Genomic DNA, 18400 nt, shown 5'->3' on the forward strand with positions numbered 1-18400 from the left:
GACGCAGCTGTGGTCCGACCATGTGAGTTCGGTGGTGTGGCTGAAGGTGATGTGTTTGCTTGAGGAGAAGATGGGGTCGAGCGTGTGTCCGGCGTAGTGGGTGGGGGTGTTGACCAGTTGTTTCAGTCCCAGGTTGGCGAGGTTGTCTAGAACGGCGGTGGTGTTGTTGTCGGTGTGGTTCTCCAGGTGAAAGTTGAGGTCTCCTAGGAGGATGTAATCGGTGGATGAGAGTGCGTGGGGGTTGACGAAGTCTGCGATGTCTTCGCTGAACTTGGTGCGGGGTCCTGGTGGTCTGTACATGAGGGTGCCTCTTAGGGTTGTCTTGGGGTCGATGTGGATCGCGAAGTGGAGGTGTTCGGCGTCGGGAAGTGAGTTGTCGGTGTGGGTCGAGATGCTGATGGAGCTTTTGTGTGCGATGGCGATGCCTCCTCCGGTGCGGTTGAGGCGGTCTCTCCGGATGATTTTGTAGCCGTCGGGGATGGCTATGGCGATGTCGGGTGCCGAGGAGGGGTTCATCCAGGTCTCGGTGAGGAAGGCGATGTCTGGGTTCGTTGAGTTGATGAGGTTCCACAGTTCGATGGCGTGCCTGTGGACGGAGCGGGTGTTGACCAGGATGCATTCGAGGTTGCTTCCGGGGGCGTCGTTCTTGGTGGTGGCGGTGTGGGTCCGTAGGCAGGTGAAGCGGCAGTTGCTGCAGGTGAAGGGTCCGTGGGTACGTTTGGGGGTGGCGCGGTAGCAGCCCGGCGGGCGGCCGGGGTTGAGGTTGGCGAGGGTGGCGGAGTCATAGGTCAAGCGGGGGGCGCGGGGGCCAGGGGTTCGGGCACTAGTCGCGGTCCAGGCGCGGACGGGCGCAGACGGGCTTGCCTTAGGCGCGCCTTTGGCGCGCCAGCGGCGCGCCCGCTGCGCGCGTCCGCTGCGCGGCCTCGCAGCGGCCGCCATTTAAGGGGTAGGTGGGGAGGCGGGGTCAGCTGGGAGGCGGGAGGTGGGCGGGCAGGGGAGCTGGAAGCGGCAAAAAAGAGCGGCAAAAAAGAGCGGCAAAAAACGGCGGGAAAAGCGCGGTAGGAGCGGCGGGAAAGCGGCAAGACGGCGAAAAGGGAACAAGAGCCTACTAAAATCTACTAAAAAGGAGGGGCTGAGAGGGGAGGACGGCGCACGGCACTCGGGGGCACACGCACGGGATACAAGGAGAGAAAAGGGGAATTTCAGTCACTCGAGGGCACACGCATGGGATACAAGGAGAGAAAAGGGATTTCAGTCAGCACCAGCACAAGCTCAAGCACTCGGGGTACACGGGCAAGAAGGGGGGAGCACACTCACAGGAGAGGAAGGCAGTCAGGGACTGGAGGCGCTGCGTGAGCAGGGGAGCGACCTACCCGAGGGTCAGTGGTCGCTACCTCTGCCTCGCAGCGGCCGCCATTTAAGGGGTAGGTGGGGAGGCGGGGTCAGCTGGGAGGCGGGAGGTGGGCGGGCAGGGGAGCTGGAAGCGGCAAAAAAGAGCGGCAAAAAAGAGCGGCAAAAAACGGCGGGAAAAGCGCGGTAGGAGCGGCGGGAAAGCGGCAAGACGGCGAAAAGGGAACAAGAGCCTACTAAAATCTACTAAAAAGGAGGGGCTGAGAGGGGAGGACGGCGCACGGCACTCGGGGGCACACGCACGGGATACAAGGAGAGAAAAGGGGAATTTCAGTCACTCGAGGGCACACGCATGGGATACAAGGAGAGAAAAGGGATTTCAGTCAGCACCAGCACAAGCTCAAGCACTCGGGGTACACGGGCAAGAAGGGGGGAGCACACTCACAGGAGAGGAAGGCAGTCAGGGACTGGAGGCGCTGCGTGAGCAGGGGAGCGACCTACCCGAGGGTCAGTGGTCGCTACCTCTGCCTCGCAGCGGCCGCCATTTAAGGGGTAGGTGGGGAGGCGGGGTCAGCTGGGAGGCGGGAGGTGGGCGGGCAGGGGAGCTGGAAGCGGCAAAAAAGAGCGGCAAAAAAGAGCGGCAAAAAACGGCGGGAAAAGCGCGGTAGGAGCGGCGGGAAAGCGGCAAGACGGCGAAAAGGGAACAAGAGCCTACTAAAATCTACTAAAAAGGAGGGGCTGAGAGGGGAGGACGGCGCACGGCACTCGGGGGCACACGCACGGGATACAAGGAGAGAAAAGGGGAATTTCAGTCACTCGAGGGCACACGCATGGGATACAAGGAGAGAAAAGGGATTTCAGTCAGCACCAGCACAAGCTCAAGCACTCGGGGTACACGGGCAAGAAGGGGGGAGCACACTCACAGGAGAGGAAGGCAGTCAGGGACTGGAGGCGCTGCGTGAGCAGGGGAGCGACCTACCCGAGGGTCAGTGGTCGCTACCTCTGCCTCGAAGCGGCCGCCATTTAAGGGGTAGGTGGGGAGGCGGGGTCAGCTGGGAGGCGGGAGGTGGGCGGGCAGGGGAGCTGGAAGCGGCAAAAAAGAGCGGCAAAAAAGAGCGGCAAAAAACGGCGGGAAAAGCGCGGTAGGAGCGGCGGGAAAGCGGCAAGACGGCGAAAAGGGAACAAGAGCCTACTAAAATCTACTAAAAAGGAGGGGCTGAGAGGGGAGGACGGCGCACGGCACTCGGGGGCACACGCACGGGATACAAGGAGAGAAAAGGGGAATTTCAGTCACTCGAGGGCACACGCATGGGATACAAGGAGAGAAAAGGGATTTCAGTCAGCACCAGCACAAGCTCAAGCACTCGGGGTACACGGGCAAGAAGGGGGGAGCACACTCACAGGAGAGGAAGGCAGTCAGGGACTGGAGGCGCTGCGTGAGCAGGGGAGCGACCTACCCGAGGGTCAGTGGTCGCTACCTCTGCCTCGCAGCGGCCGCCATTTAAGGGGTAGGTGGGGAGGCGGGGTCAGCTGGGAGGTGGGAGGTGGGCGGGCAGGGGAGCTGGAAGCGGCAAAAAAGAGCGGCAAAAAAGAGCGGCAAAAAACGGCGGGAAAAGCGCGTTAGGAGCGGCGGGAAAGCGGCAAGACGGCGAAAAGGGAACAAGAGCCTACTAAAATCTACTAAAAAGGAGGGGCTGAGAGGGGAGGACGGCGCACGGCACTCGGGGGCACACGCACGGGATACAAGGAGAGAAAAGGGGAATTTCAGTCACTCGAGGGCACACGCATGGGATACAAGGAGAGAAAAGGGATTTCAGTCAGCACCAGCACAAGCTCAAGCACTCGGGGTACACGGGCAAGAAGGGGGGAGCACACTCACAGGAGAGGAAGGCAGTCAGGGACTGGAGGCGCTGCGTGAGCAGGGGAGCGACCTACCCGATGGTTTATCTTCAGTCTTTGAGGATGAGGAGTGTCCTGGTTTTGGAAGGATTGCGCTTTGCGTAGGTCATCTAAGGCTCAACTTAAAGTATGAGTCTTACTGCATATAAGTGCTGCCGGCCACTACTTATCTTAAACATTTAGGCCCAGATTTAAGAGGGCCTAGCACGATTCCAATGCCACATTAGCGTAAATTGTTTTACGCTAATGTGGCGTTGGAAGGCCAAAAACGCCACGCCATGTTTACAAAGTGGTGCAATGCTTGCGCCACATTATGCTTGCGCTAGGCATAATGTATGCAAGGGGGGCATTCCAGTGCTAGGGGGTCCGAAAGAAAACCGAAAAGAAATCTAAGAGATTTCTTTGCATAATTTTTAGCTGCATTTTTAACGAGAGGCTCCCATTGTTTTCAATGGGCCTCTGGGTGCTTTTCAGGATTAGCGTCAACATTTTTTACGGTAATCCAGCAAAGCACCGGACTAGCGTAAAAGATTATGATGCTAGTACCCCGAATACTGCCATGGAGCGATGTATTTTAAATACAGCGCTCCTTAGGTGCATTGCCACTTTTCCTAAATCTGCCCTTTAATTTAGAGTGTTTACCAGCTCACCCTCTCAAGAAACAGCCTAAAAAACACCAGGCCAGGATTTCTTTGTTATTAGAAAAGCTACAGGCTGTGCGGGCTCTGGGGGTCTTTGAAAGGCAGACCGCCCAGGCTTTTGGACCTATCCAGACACTATACCACCTTGTATCTCAACATTCTGTACTGACCTCACGAGAGGTTTGAAGATTTCAATGCCTTCCGGCAAATGCTATTTTGCCAGATGGCACTGTTCTCATTCACTGGCAAAAAGGTAATTATGTTCCCTACGTAGTAATGAACAGAGGCAAATCTCCTTGCGTGGACCGTGACAGAACTTTTGATTGAAAAACTAGCAACACTGTATGTGATTTAATAAATTATTGTGAAATACCTCTTTTTACCTGGTTGTTGTGCTTCGTGTTCTCTTCTTTCATTGAAAAGTACCTTTAGGTTTTCATTTGATTAGTTATGTATATTTTTGACAGTATGAAATACCTCCATCTGACACTTTTGTGAGTGTGAGAAGAAGAGGCAGTAACAACAGTGAAGGAGCAGAGACGATAGTGTTTGAGCAGCGGGGGTAGAGTGCAGGGAGACGTTCCACAAGAAAAAAGTTCAAGAATTAGAAATTGCAGAAAGGGAAGAAGCGGGGGCACTGTGTTTGCAGGGGAACATGCGCGCAGATAGCAGTGTGTGCATAAAATACAGTGTATACAAAGAGGCACCGGAATTATGCGATTGAGCGACCACTCAGTCGCGGCTCGCAGCAAGCAGAAGGGCCGCCACGCGCCGCCACTGGACCTTCTTACTGGTTGCTGGAGGCAGGCACAGGCTCCCAGCCTGCCCTGCGACCAATCCTGATACTGCTCAGAGCAGCATTAGGACTGGATGGGAGCGCCCAACCAGGGCACTCCCAGGCAGACTAGGAGCCTGTGCAAGCTCTCTCCAGCCCGGCAACTGTGCTGCTGGGCTGGAGGGAGCCTACTGCGCATGTGTGCTTGGCCGGCCCGTGACGACCAGCTCAACACACATGCACTCTGAGGGGGAATGCTGAGCACTCCCCCTCACTGCTTGTCACCCGTGGCCCTGCCCTTTTACCAAAAAACGATAATAAATACAGTTTATTATCGTTTTTTGGGAAAAGGTTTGCAGCTGACGCTGCTGGCGGGGGCAACGCCCCTCCGCCCTAATGAAGGAGCCACCCCTGCGACCACTGCGTTTTGTGAATACTTATGTAATTGCTGCATTTGGTACATCCATCATCTACTGCATAATTTACAGAACTGAACAAAAATTGGGTTTGTTTGTAGCTCAGACAGAGCAAACGTTACTTAAAACGTGGTGACATGTTTTCCTGTGCAAAAGTTGTTCATCCTTCAGTTGTTTATTGTTGTATTTGGTTGTTAAAATAGTAACAATGAGATGAAATGTTTTCATTCACAGTATTACCTTGAGTAAAATAATGACAAAATAATGCGGTAATGCTATTACAAAATGTGATGCATTAAGATGCATAACTAGCTTTTTCGTGCTGCATAATTTAGTCACAAAATGGTCTTCCCCTCCTGCATAGTTCCAGTAACCTTGTGTACAGGGGGCATTCTATGCACAAATGGAGCAAGATCAGACCGGCAGCCTGAGCCTACCTAGGAGGGGCTGTATAGGAATGATAGTGTGTCAGTAGAATGGCCATGATCAGAGAGGGTAGGGTGCAAAGATGGCATCCTGTGTGCAGAAGGGGCAGTGTGTGTGAGGAGAAAGAGAAGCGAGGACAGTATGTGAGCAGAAGGGGTAGGCTGCAGAGAGGTCAACATGTAAGCAGGACAGGCAGGAGCAGTGGGCAGTGGAAGGGTGAGGGAGCAGAAAGGGCCAGAGTGCAAGCATTGGGGCGCATGTAGGGCAGTGTAGATGCAGAGTGAGCAGGGAGTGCAATGTGTAAGCACAAGCCCGGGGAGCAGAAAGGACAATGTGTGAGCACAAGGGGCAGGAGCATAGGGCAGTGGTGAAGTGGAAGGGTAAGGGCGCAGAGAGGGCCAGTGTGCAAGCAGAGGGGGCATGGAGCATGTAGTACAGTGTAGATGCAGAGCAGGCAGGGAGTGCAATGTGGGAGCACAAGGGTGAGGAGCAGAGACGACAATGTGTGAGCAGAAGGGTCAGGAGCAGAGGGCAGTGTGTAAGTGGAAGGGTCAGAGAGCAGAGAGGGGCAGTGTGCAACCAGAGGGAGCAGGCATGGTACAGTAGATGCAGAGCAGGCAGGAAGTGCAATGTGTGGGCACAAGTGCAGGAAGAAGAGAGGACAGGGCATGAGCAGAGGGGGGAGGAGCTGAGCGCATTGTGGAAGTGGAAGGGTCAGGGAGCACAGAGGGGCTATGTGCAAGCAGAGGGAGCAGGAGCGGTACAGTAGATGCATAGCAGGCAGGAAGTGCAATGTGTGGGCACAAGTGCAGGAAGAAGAGAGGACAGGGCATGAGCAGAGGGAGGAGGAGCTGAGCGCATTGTGGAAGTGGAAGGGTCAGGGAGCACAGAGGGGCTACGTGCAAGCAGAGGGAGCAGGAAAGGTACAGTAGATGCAGAGCGGACAGGGAGTGCAATGTGTGAGTGTTAGACCTGGCCCTTTCTGCAGGGTTATCCCCAAAAGTTTTGCCTACTTCCTCCTATTTTTCTGACCTGTTTTTGTTGGTGTTCATGCTCTGGGCACTTTACCACTGCTTACCAGTGCTAAAGAGCATGCGCTCTCTGTCTAGAATCTATTTATGACTGGTTTCTCCATGATTGGCATACTTTATTTATTAGTAAGTCCCTATAAAGTGCACTATGTGTGTCCAGGGCCTGTACATCAAATGCTACTAGTGGGCCTGCAGCATTGATGGTGCCACCCACATGAGTAGCCCTGTAAAAATGTCTCAGACCAGCCACTGCAGTGCCTGTGTGCAGTTTTACACTGCCATGTCGACCTGGCAAGGGCAGCCACTTTCCAGGCCCAAATCATCCCTTTTACTACATGTAGGTCATCCCTAAAGTAGGCGCAAGGAAGCCTTATGGGCATGTTGCAGTGTATTTAAAAGGTAGGACATCTACTGGTGTGTTTCACATGTCCTGAAAGTGTAATACTGCTAAATGTGTTTTTCACTATTGCAAGGCCTATCTATCCCATTGAGTAACATGGGGATTGCCTTGAAACACCTTTTAAGTGTAATTTCCCATTGGGAGCAGATAGAGATCTGGAGTTTGGGGTCTCTGAACTCACATTTTAAAAATATATATTTTGGTGAACTTGGCTTTTGAATTGTAGTTTTGAAAATGCCACTTTTAGAAAGTGGCCATTGTCTTTCCTAACTATTCTGTACTTCTGCCTGTCTGTGGAATACACGTTTGAGTCAGGATGACACTCGGGCTGTTTGTGAATTCACTCTAGACAGTCTAGAAAGGAGCTGAGGTGTACCCTGAGTATCCTGATGGCCTATCACCAGGCCAATGGGCCTTCCTGAGCTAGAGTGGTGAGAGGAGCTGGCACTTGCACTGTATAGGGCTATGCCTGTCCTCACACAAAGCAGTTTCCAAACCCCTAGAGAGTGTCTTCTCTGTGAAGTTTGCCTACTTCAAAGACAGAAATGGGTATAAGTACTGGACCTATGACGCCACATAGTTAGAAAACTTCTGAACTGAGAACATTCTGCCAGGAAGCAGAGCTGGATGCTGTGGGAGGGACTACCACTCTGCCTCTTGCTTTGTTTTGCTGGCCTGCTGCTTGTGGCTTCTGTCCTGGGAGTGAAAAGACTGTACTTTGCTTTCTACATCCTGCTTTTCAAGGTTCTCCAAGAGCTTGAACTGAGCTTGCCTCCTGTTAAGAAGTATCAGGGACATCAAAGACTTCATCTGCCAGTGCCTGGGCTCTTCTGCCGAGAGTCCTGACTTGCCAAGTGGTGCCAACTCCAGTCCCAGTGCCATTGGATGTGTAAATTGGTGACCTGAAGGAGAAAATCCACGCACTGACGTGCTGCAGTGGGAAAATCGATGCAAAGCCTGTCCCATGGCTGAAGAATCAATGCAGCGCCTGTCTCACGGCTGCAGAATTGACACAATGTCTGTTTCACTGTGGCTCCATCAACACAGTGTGTCTGGATTTTCCATGCATCATCCTCGGGGCATCAATTCTCATCAACCACGCACAGCAGTAAGGAACCAAGTCCGCATGTCCATAAATCAAGGCACTGCCTTTCATGCAAGGAAAGAATTGACGCATCACCTCCTCTGCCAGAAAGGAACTGATGCATCGCCTCTCCTGCGAGGAAAGATTTGATGCATCACTTCCCCCCTTGCACAGTAAGGAACTGATGCATCTCTTTGCTTTTTAGCACCTTACCTCCCGTGTGGCCCACATCGTCTTTGTTTTCGACGCATCCTAGGTACTTTGTGCTAAATTGATTCCTATGGGTTAAGACTCATTTCAACTTTTAAAAAGCAATATCTTTGCTTGTGTATGTTCGATTTTTGTTGGTTTGGTCTTGTTTTATCCAGATAAATATTGGCTATTTTCTAAACTGGTGTGGAGTCCTTTTGTGTTTTCACTGTGTTACTGTATGTGTATGTGTGTGTGTGTACAAATACTTTACACATTGCCTCTGAGATAAGTCTGCCTGCTCGTGCCAAGCTACCAAGGGGGTGAGCAGGGGTTATCTTAGCTGTGTGACTCTCTTACCTTGACTAGAATGAGAGTCCCTACTTGGATAGGGTGCAACCACTGCCAACTAGAGACCCCATGTCTAACAGTGAGCACAAGTCTGGGTAACAGAGAGGGCAATGCATGAGCACAAGGGGCAGGAGCAGAGGGCAATGTGGAAGTGGAAGGGTAAGGGAGATGAGAGGGCCAGTGTGCAGGCAGAGTGTACAGGGAGCATGTAGGGCAGTGTAGCTGCAGAGCGGGCAGGGAGTGCAATGTGTGAGCAAATGTCCAGGGAGCAGAGAGGACAATGCGTGAGCAGAAGTGACAGGAGAAGAGGGCAGTGTGCATGTAGATATAGCAGCAGAGAGGGCAGTGGGATAGCAGAGATGGCAGGATGCAGAGATGGCTATGTGTGAACAGAAGGAGTAAGAGGAAAAGAGCAGAGTGGGCAGTATGGGGGCACAAGTGGGTACTCCCACCCTGGCTGTAGTTCTTTTATATTCAAAATTGTGTCATCTAATCCGACCCCATCAATAATTACATCAACCTGGCGCCCATGGAATGGAAACCATCAAAAATAGCACCACCCCACACCACCACACTCACCCCAAAGAGGACAGAAGCCTTCAAGAAAGGGATTTTGGGGGACTGCCGATCGCAGTGAGGTCTGCCCTCCATGGGTTTTGGGAAAGAGGTGCAGTCAAGTCTGACTGCCCCTTTAAGAATCGGCTCCCGGAATATTGGGCTACTTTGGAGCTCAGTGTAGCCCAATTATCCGTTATCTGGGGTTGCACAGGCTTCACCTCCATCATTTTAATTTTTGGTGACCTGGTGGCTGGTGCACTGGTTAGCTGTTAGCTTTTGTTTTTCTCCTGATTAGGATTTGTCATTATAAAAGGGGAAAATTCTGTATGGCGTCTAGTGCCAACAAAGTTGCAGAGGCCATGCACTTGTTATGTGATGCTGGCTGCATGGATTTATTGAAGGAGAAAGGCGTGGAACTGAGGGAGGCGAGGCCTGTGCACCCGGCCTTGGAGCATGTGGAGGCAGGGGTGGCAGCGTGTTCCCCCACTATGGAGGACGAGACCAGATTGTAACCAGGTAAGGAGAGGCCACTCCGCTTCAAAGCGAGTGGCCTCTAAGGGGGGATGGGTCACAGGAAGAGGATCGCGCCCCAGCAGCCCATGTCAGGGCTGCAGAGGGCAGGGGGTGGCAAAACTGTGTCACGGGAGGCTGCAGCGATAAGAGCAGCAGAGCCTCCCTGAAGGAAAATGGATGTGCAGGAAGAGGAGGTGACCACATGGTTCAAAGTGGCCCCTCCCCCTTTCAGAGAATTAGAGGCCTCTACATGGCAGAAAGTGGCAACAGTAAATGGGGAAGAGGTTGCTGGGACACCTCCCCAAGCCCAGGTGGGACAAGTCAGGGAGAAGGAACAGGGCAATAGAGGCAGTACAGGGGTGGGAAGGAAAGTAGATATGGCAGATGGGAGCAGGGTCTTGCAGCATGGCATACAGGGACTGCAGGAGATGGGAAGGGGGTGTAGGAGGCTGGCCTGGTTTGTAGTGGTACCAAGGGTTACTTACACTCTGCACCAGGTGCAGTTATCCCTTATTAGTGTAGAAGAGGTGTCTAGCAGCTTAGGCTGATAGAAAAGGTAGCTTAGCAGAGCAGCTTAGGCTGAACTAGGAGACGTGTAAAGCTCATACTATACCACTGGTGTCATATGCACAATATCATAAGAAAACACAATACACAGATATACTAAAAATAAAGGTACTTTATTTTTATGACAATATGCCAAAAGTATCTCAGTGAGTACCCTCAGTATGAGGATAGCAAATATACACAAGATATATGTACACAATACTAAAATTATGCAGTAATAGCAATAGAAGCAATGCAAGCAATGTACAGTCACAATAGATTGCAATGAGAGCACATAGGTATAGGGGCAACACAAACCATATACTCTAGAAGTGGAATGCGAACCACGAATGGACCCCAAACCTATGTGAGCTTGTAGAGGGTCGCTGGGACTGTAAGAAAACAATGAGGGTTAGAAAAATAGCTCACCCCAAGACCCTGAAAAGTAGGTGTAAAGTGCACCTAAGTTCCCCAGAGAGCACAGAAGTCGTGATAGGGGAATTCTGCAAGGAAGACCAACACCAGCAATGCAACAACAATGGATTTCCAGACGAGAGTACCTGTGGAACAAGGGGACCAAGTCCAAGAGTCACACTCAAGTCGGGAGTGGGCAGATGCCCAGGAAATGCCAGCTGTGGGTGCAAAGAAGAAGCCACCAGATGGTAGAAGCTGTGGATTCTGCAAGAACAAAGAGGACTAGGAACTTCCCCTTTAGAGGATGGATGTCCCACGTCGTGAAGAAGCTTGCAGAGGTGTTTCCACGCAGAAAGACCGCAAACAAGCCTTGCTAGCTGCAAGGGTCGTGGTTAGGGTTTTTGGATGCTGCTGTGGCCCAGGAGGTACCAGGATGTCACCAATTGCGTGAGGGGACAGAGAGGGTGTCCAGCAAGACAAGGAGCCCACTCAGAAGCAAGCAGCACCCGCAGAAGTGCCGGAACAGGCACTACGAAGAAGAGTGAACCGGAGCTCACCACAAGTCACAAAAGAAGGTCCCACGACGCCGGAGGACAACTCAGGAGGTCGTGCACTGCAGGTGAGAGTGTCGGGGACCCAGGCTTGGCTGTGCACAAAGGAAATCCTGGAAGAGTACACAGGAGCCGGAGCAGCTGCAAATCACGCGGTACCCAGCAATGCAGTCTAGCGTGGGAAGGCAAGGACTTACCTCCACCAAACTTGGACTGAAGAGTCACTGGACTGTGGGAGTCACTTGGACAGAGTTGCTGAGTTCCAGGGACCACGCTCGTCGTGCTGAGAGGGGACCCAGCGGACCGGTGATGCAGTCTTTTGGTGCCTGCGGTTGCAGGGGGAAGATTCCGTCGACCCACAGGAGATTTCTTCAGAGCTTCTAGTGCAGAGAGGAGGCAGACTACCCCCACAGCATGCACCACCAGGAAAACAGTCGAGAAGGTGGCCGGATCAGCAATACAAGGTTGCAGTAGTCGTCTTTGCTACTTTGTTGCGGTTTTGCAGGCGTCCAGAGCAGTCAGCGGTCGATTCCTTGGCAGAAGGTGAAGAGAGAGATGCAGAGGAACTCTGATGAGCTCTTGCATTCGTTATCTAAAGAATTCCCCAAAGCAGAGACCCTAAATAGCCAGAAAAGGAGGTTTGGCTACTTAGGAAGGAGGATAGGCTAGCAACACAGGTAAGAGCCTATCAGAAGGAGTCTCTGACGTCACCTGCTGGCACTGGCCACTCAGAGCAGTCCAGTGTGCCATCAGCACCTCTGTTTCCAAGATGGCAGAGGTCTGGAGCACACTGGAGGAGCTCTGGGCACCTCCCAGGAGAGGTGCAGGTCAGGGGAGTGGTCACTCCCCTTTCCTTTGTCCAGTTTCGCGCCAGAGCAGGGCTGGGGGATCCCTGAACCGGTGTAGACTGGCTTATGCAGAGATGGGCACCATCTGTGCCCATCAAAGCATTTCCAGAGGCTGGGGGAGGCTACTCCTCCCCAGCCCTGACACCTTTTTCCAAAGGGAGAGGGTGTAACACCCTCTCTCTGAGGAAGTCCTTTGTTCTGCCTTCCTGGGCCAAGCCTGGCTGGACCCCAGGAGGGCAGAAACCTGTCTGAGGGGTTGGCAGCTGCAGCAGCTGCAGTGAAACCCCGGGAAAGGTGGTTTGGCAGTACCCGGGTCTGTGCTAGAGACTCGGGGATCATGGAATTGTCTCCCCAATGCCAGAATGGCATTGGGGTGACAATTCCATGATCTTAGACATGTTACATGGCCATGTTCGGAGTTACCATTGTGACGCTATACATAGGTAGTGACCTATGTATAGTGCACGCGTGTAATGGTGTCCCCGCACTCACAAAGTCCGGGAAATTTGCCCTGAACGATGTGGGGGCACCTTGGCTAGTGCCAGGGTGCCCACACACTAAGTAACTTAGCACCCAACCTTTACCAGGTAAAGGTTAGACATATAGGTGACTTATAAGTTACTTAAGTGCAGTGGTAAATGGCTGTGAAATAACGTGGACGTTATTTCACTCAGGCTGCAGTGGCAGGCCTGTGTAAGAATTGTCAGAGCTCCCTATGGGTGGCAAAAGAAATGCTGCAGCCCATAGGGATCTCCTGGAACCCCAATACCCTGGGTACCTCATTACCATATACTAGGGAATTATAAAGGTGTTCCAGTATGCCAATCTAAATTGGTGAAATTGGTCACTAGCCTGTTAGTGACAATTTGGAAAGCAAAGAGAGAGCATAACCACTGAGGTTCTGGTTAGCAGAGCCTCAGTGAGACAGTTAGTCATCACACAGGGAACACATACAGGGCACACTTATGAGCACTGGGGCCCTGGCTGGCAGGGTCCCAGTGACACATACAACTAAAACAATATATATACAGTGAAATATGGGGGTAACATGCCAGGCAAGATGCTACTTTCCTACAGGGGGCACAGGGTGAAAGAGGGGGGTGCACAGGCACTTACGGTCCCATTTCAGCAGACCTGGAAGATGAGGAGCAAGGGGAAACTTTGTGGTGGGGGGATGACCCCTGGTTGGGGAGATGGAACTGGCTCAGTAGGGCCTCCCAGGCGTACAAGATAGGTGGGGGGATGGTGGCCCGTGGAAAGTGCGGGTAGGTTTAGTGCAGAAGGCGGATGGCGAGGAACATATGACGGCACACAAAATCAGTTGAATGGGCAAGGTGACACTGCCTCACGGGGTGCGGCTTACTCCATCATCGCAGCCATGCTGGATTGGAGTGAAGACAAGGCGGAGGATGACAGGGGTGGAATTAAGGGATAAAAGGATCGCAAATGTCAGAGACAAAAAGGGGGAAAGTGTAGCAGGGAAGCCAATTTCCAGGAAGAAGGCAATGATGATGAAGAGGGGGATAGCTAGAGCAGGTCCAGGTGAGCTATAGGCTCGGGTCAAGAGGGTGGTTAGGGTTGCCAGCACACCAGTCCTTTCCTTTTTTTGCAGGCGGAGGAATGTCAATGGTTTCCCGACTCTGTAGAGCTGGGTGTGGCTCAAATGCAATGAGGGGAGGAGAAGGTTTGGCTCAGAGCAGTCCACTGGACATCTGTGGGGGATCCTGTTGCAGCCAGCAGACGTAGGTGCACGTCGACCTCATTGACCCCAACAGCGGGTAGATCTAGGGTGACCTCCGGCAATCTTCATGCAGATGGAGGACGGGTGGTGACAGCAGACTGGCACGGTGGGGTTTATGCAGCCCCGCTGGACATCGGGTGTTGGCCCACACAACTACAAAATAACATGAGGCCTGGGCACTATGCAAGAGAGGATGGGGTGAGGGCCAGGCAGGAAAACACTGTGGGGGTGTTTATGTTGGACTACGGGGAGGACAGACCTGAGGAAGGCGAGGTCCATAAGAATAAAGGAACAGGAGAAATAGAGCAGAGGACATGGGTGGGGGGGTGCTGCTCACATGTTGTTGTCTAGATCTTTGCAGGCACAGAAACAGAAGATTACAGATACCGGGAGGCCACTGGCGAGGAGACAAGTACCTGCACGGGCACTGACCTTGGAGCCAGGTAAGGGCAAAAAGGAGGGAAAGGGCCCAATGTTTGTATCCATGGGGGTGGGCTCAGATGGTGATGTGGAAGGGCAAGGGAGCAGCTGTGTGGAGGTAAGTATGTTACTGATATGGGAAAGGGGACGGACAATGTGAGTGAAGTGACTATTAATGAAGCTGAGAAGGAGGACACAAGGAAGGAGGGTGAAAGGGCGCCAACTTCAGAGAGCAGCCGGGGTGGACAAGGCCTAGGACACAGAGGGTGGCAAGGACAAGAAGGAGGGCCCAGAAAGCAAAGAGCTGAAAAAAAAAATGCCTCCCCTACATGAGAATGACAAAGCTGTTAGGGGCACACCTCATACTAGCTACTAAGGAAAGGATATGGAAGACGGAATATGTGGAAATGCTCAAACGTCTTCATAGGGAAGTGCATTCAAAGGAAGTCAAAAGAAGAAGAATATGAGCTGGCAAAGCGGCCGAACGTCCCCATGACTATTGAGAATTGGACAGTGACATTTTCCATATATGCCAGCATTTATTGCGCCAGCATTTATATACACCAGCATTTTTTGTGAACAATTTCCAGAACACGGCATGGCCCGCTCAAATATATAGACATAATCCGCAAGGCTCAGCTGACATTTGGTGGCTATGCTTGGGCTCAGTATGATGAGGAATTTTGGGCACGGCTAGCTTGAGACCCTGAGGCTAAGTGGGGAGGAACTGGAAACTGACCTACGGCAACACACTATGGGCTCAGCAAAATTTGGTAAGACGATTTTCACGGGCAGCGGCTTACCAGTAGTGTATAAGCCCTTTTAAGGGTGCTCCACCCCAGGTGGGGTGGGTCAGTCAACAAAAGGCAGGGAATGGTAAAAAGTAGTCTGCTGGGATTGTAATAAAGGGATGTGCACTCAAGAATACTGCAAATTTAGGCACAAGTGTTGCAAGTGCGCAGGCCGACACACGCTCATACCCTGCTTTGGGAACACATGGGAGTCCCAAGAGCAACCCATGGGCCAGTGGCACAATTATGCAGGTGGCCAGGGTTCACAAATGCATACACAACAATTTTCGAATAGAGGGGGCAGAGGGGCACAAGGACCTGCGGCAAAGGGCGTATACTCTGGTTAAATTGCATAGGCTGGAGTACTGGCTGGATCTTTATGACCAGGGGGATGCAGGGGATAGGTCTGAGGACGTGATTCAGTTTATATTGTATTTGATGGATAAGGGACTGTTATGGGTAACCATCGCAGAGAAACTAGTTGGTATTGCCTTTATGGTGAAGCTGTTGTTGGGGTATGCCCCATCCACAGGAGAACCCAGGCAAAGAATGCTGGAATGATGGGCAAGGGAACAAGGTCGGGTAGGGAGGGTTAGAAGACCACTCTGATTCAACATACTCAAGCCGTATGCTGAGGCTGTTGCCCCAGATATGCAGAGGGGAGGAAGAAACAGTCCTTTTTTCTGCACTCATGGCTTGGATGTTTTTTGGGGCATTTTGAGTGTCAAAACTGTTGGGCAACAAACAGAAGAGAAGTGTGTTATGGGAGGATGTGTCCTTAAGCAGAAGCAGATTGGTGGTGAGATTGCGCAGCTCCAAGACAGACCAGAGAGCACAGGGCAAGAATATGTTGGTACATGCGTTTTCAGACCCTTTGATTAGCCCAGTAGCGAGAGGAGAAAACTGGGTGGTGTGTTGTGTGGAATACAGATGAATTGTGTTCAAGGAGCAGTGGGGCCCCAGGGTTTCCTCTTTTGAGCTTCTATCCATACTGAGCAAGGCCCTGACGATTTTGAGACCCCTCGCTTTTTATGGCACTCACTCTTTCAGAATTGGCGCAGCTACAGAGGCAGGCACCTGGGGGTGGGAGAGAGAGGATATTATGTGGTTAGGTCATTGGTCATCCAACTGCTTTAGGAGATACGTGTGCACCCCTGGGGAGGATACCTGGGCCCCCTCCACCTCTGTGTGATATTGACATCTTTTTGCAGGTTCTGTATCTGGTCCGGAGGTGGAGGAGATTTTAGTATAGGTGGTAGGGCTCTCTTTCAGCAAGTGGGCAGAACACCAGTCGATACAGAGAGGGATTGTGTTCAACTTGGGTTTAAAACGTGATGGGATTGCAGTAAAATGAAAGGGGAAGAGAGGCATGAGGTGGCATGAACTGATAGGTTACTTGAACAATATAATGGTGGGGGAACATGCCCAGATGTGTTTATCTTGCACTTGGGAGAAAATGATTTGGTCCAGGGGAAGGAAGTGGTGTTGATGAGGGCCATGAAACAGGATTTGAGACAAGTGAAGGCTCAGTGGTCTGGTTGCCATGTGCTTTGGACAGAGTTTATACCACACAGACTTTGGAGGGGCTCAGAGAAGCCTGCGGCAGTAGACAGGGCTCTTAGGAAGCTGAATAAAGAGTCATTTTTGCAGGGACTTCGGTTTCGGAAGAGTCTGCTATTCAGATATTAAACATGACAATATTGAGTTTTTTGTAGTGATGATGTACATCTTTCTAGGTTGGAGTTATACTTATTGGAATTGAAGAAGGTAGTGGCGAGAGCTTTGAATTGGAGGTTATGAAAATGAGATGACACAGGCTCATAAAGAGGGGCAGAAAAAGTCAGAGCCTGCCTTTTTCTGGGTGGTGGTGGCATGGAACGTTTTTACAGAAGGATACAGAACGTGGTGTTGAGTTTGCTTTGGTAAAACATAGGGAATGGGTGTAGGCAGGAAGTTGAAATTAAGAAGTAGATGATCATAGGATAGTTGTTTAGGTTTAAGATTCACAGTTATAGGAAGGAGGTGCGAGTTAAAAGTTGGTGTTTATGTAACAAGGAGATGTTTATCGGGCAGGGGGCTTTGGGTGGGTAGTAGCGTTTGAAGGGGGGTAGCTCTTGGCCAGCAAATTGTTAGTGAGGAGGTAGTTTGTAAGGCCAGTTGGCCTAGGTTTCTGTTTGTTAATGTGCACCTATTTGAAGCCTTTTTCACACTCATAAAGGGTCAGTTTTTCTATCAGCACCCTATTTCCCAATAGAGAGCTGCAATCTCAAGGACAGGATCTCAGAACCCGGAGAAGGACAGGAATGGGCCGAACTATCCATTTATTCCACTGGCCATGTTCCTGATGAGCCGGAGTCTTTGGAAGCTGATTTTTGAAGGCAGATGGCCGCTGCAGGTACCGCAGCTATTTTCTCCAGCTGCCCAAAGTTATTGGCAGCTGGCACAGCAGGTGCGTTAGGAGAAATAGAAGACAGACAAAAGTAGACGTAGAGAGATGGGAGATGAGGAAGGGAGCAGGGATAGTTTAAACATTTTTCTCATGGGTGCCTTTGGTTTCTAGTCGTGCCCTGGTCCCACATCCCACGAAGAGACCAAGAAAAGACTAGGCATGACAAGAAACGTGGCATGAGATGTGGTCTAGGACCTGACTTTGAATAGAGCGACCTTGGTCCAAATCCAAAATGTGACATTTGCTTGAAAGCCATGTGCGATGCGGCAGTAATTTCAGTCTCAGGCCCCAAGCAGCCGAAAGTACTTTCTGCACACAAGGACAAATTGGACACGCTCAGGATTGGCTAGAGCAGGGTGACTTGAAAGTAATGGTCTACATGCAATACGGCTGGAGGGGTCGTTTCCGAAGTAATTATTGCCATATGTCCTGTGTAAACAACCACACCGCTTTCATCCCCTCCGCACGCCCTCTAAATATTTATTTCTATTGACTCTGAAACACGACGGATCTCACACCAGAAAAAAAAACACTTTTCTTTTTTTCCAACCGTTGCTGCTGAGATTTCAGTCTGACTCTTGCCAAGAACATGACAAACTGGAATGAATGTTTCTATAAACATCCCCTGCTTGGCTGCACTGCCGCGGTCCCTTTCTTTGATCTGCTGCACTTTGGTCCCTTACTTCTAAGATGAACAGCTGGTGGCGGGCATTTCAGAGAGGCCTCCCGTCGTTCCTCCTCAGAAGCAAGAAGAGTTTAGGTGGTTGCAGAGAGGACTTAAGCTGTGTAAACAACAACGCATCCTAGGAGAAAAAAAGGTAGAATTGGCTCAGTGGTGATTTGAAGATATGATATGGAGGCTGCCCACGCATCTCTTTCGGCAGGCACTCAACCGACTGTGCTAACTTAAAAGTGTAACAGGCGTCAGTGTTAGGGGCATATTTGAGAGCCCCTAGCGTCACCTTAGCGCCTCCTTAGCATCATTTGTTTTACGCTTAGGTGGTGCT

Source organism: Pleurodeles waltl, chromosome 6 (genome assembly GCF_031143425.1).
Source record: "Pleurodeles waltl isolate 20211129_DDA chromosome 6, aPleWal1.hap1.20221129, whole genome shotgun sequence".
NCBI lineage: Eukaryota > Metazoa > Chordata > Amphibia > Caudata > Salamandridae > Pleurodeles > Pleurodeles waltl.